The sequence below is a fragment of the Panthera uncia genome (genome assembly GCF_023721935.1).
Source record: "Panthera uncia isolate 11264 chromosome B3 unlocalized genomic scaffold, Puncia_PCG_1.0 HiC_scaffold_1, whole genome shotgun sequence".
NCBI classification, from domain to species: domain Eukaryota; kingdom Metazoa; phylum Chordata; class Mammalia; order Carnivora; family Felidae; genus Panthera; species Panthera uncia.
The window spans coordinates 9,931,260-9,932,816 of NW_026057582.1; positions in this window are offsets into that span (position 1 = coordinate 9,931,260).

A 1,557-nucleotide genomic window follows, 5' to 3' on the forward strand; every position below is an offset into this window, starting at 1 on the left:
GGGGGGGGGGGGGGGGGGGGGGGGGGGGGGGGGGGGGCGGGGCTCTGTTGTCCCAGGCAGGGATCCTCTGTGCTTGGCAGGCAGGGAGCTGCTTCATTAGCAACAGGTTCTGGGCACCCAGCTCCCCTCGTCCTCCCTAGCCACCGCAGCCCCTCTCCTGATCATCACTTGGGAAACTATTCCTAAATTCCAGCTGCCCCCTCTGCTGTCTCTGGAGGGAAAGAGGGCGTTCGCTGCCACAGCCCCCTTCCTCTGGAAGGGGGCGATTTTCCTCCTGTGTGGGCCGTGCGCGTTGGGTTGTGTCCCAACTTGAGGGCAGATTCCTCCCTCCAGAGGTGATGATACACGCTGAGAGCAGATTGCATATTTGTCTCCTGGGAGGCAGTGGGCGAGGAAAGCAGAATTCGGCTTGTGAGCGTGGGGAGGGGTGTCTCCAGAGCTGTGATGGGGTGACGGGCCCAGAGAGCGGGGAGCCGATGCTGCTGGCTGTGTGGAGAGGCAGCGGGAGGCTGATTATAGGGCTGGGTCCTGTGGCCCTGGATGTGGGTGCGAGAAGCTGTGTACGCACTTGACTGTCAAGGTGGGAGTGATGGTTACCCTGGTGACCGGGCTAGGAAGTGGGTTGGCCTCGCAGGCAGAGATGCTGGAAAGAAAATAGAATAAACACCAGTTAGGGCTTCTCGCTATCTCTTTTCCTTGTCTTGATTGGAGCACCGCTCAGATGGTACCTTGTCATCACAAATAAAGGACAACTTTTTCAGTGGTTGGGCCCACCGTTTCCTCTTCCAGTTCTCTGTGCACGCACCCCCTCCGCACCCCAAGGCTGGCATAGAAGACCCGGATCCTAATCCCAACTGGCCCTGGGACCTGGGGCAAGTCACTTCCTCTCTGGGCCTCACGCAGACCAGGCAACCTCCAAGAGCCCTTTGTGTTCTGATTCTCCGGTGTCCCCCCTCCGCCACCGCCACCAGACATTTTGATTCAGCAGGTCGGGAGCTACGCCTAGGAATCTGCATTTTAGCCACGCCCACAGGTACTCCGCCCTCGTGGTTCAGAACCACCGCCGCTTGGCGCTGAGAGCACAGGCGTGGGAATCAGACAGACCCAGATGCTCACGTTAGCTCTGCTCGTCTGAACCTGCTTCCTTGCCTCCACGATGGGGGAAGGACGCAGCGGGACTGTGAGAATCAGCTGAAATGAGGCCGCTGCATATAGCACGGTGCCTGGCCCGCGATGAGTGTTCTGCGTCTTAGCTTATCGTGGTGTCTCAATCCGTAGTGTCTCTACTATCCTCTCCCGTCCCTGGCAGCCCCCTTCCATCTGCTTGTTCTTCTCCAGCCAAATTCCACATGCAGGAAGACGATGCCACCCCAAGCAAGGACTCAGGCAGAGGAGGAGCGGGTATACTCACAGCTGGGGCGCGCACACCCAGTTAATCTGTTGCCATGGCAACTCCTAGCTTACCAACCTCTGTGGGGCGAAGTGACTTCCTTCAGCATCTGGGGGCTCTGGACGTGCACGGTCATTTCACCACCAGGAAATGGGAGGGCCCCATGC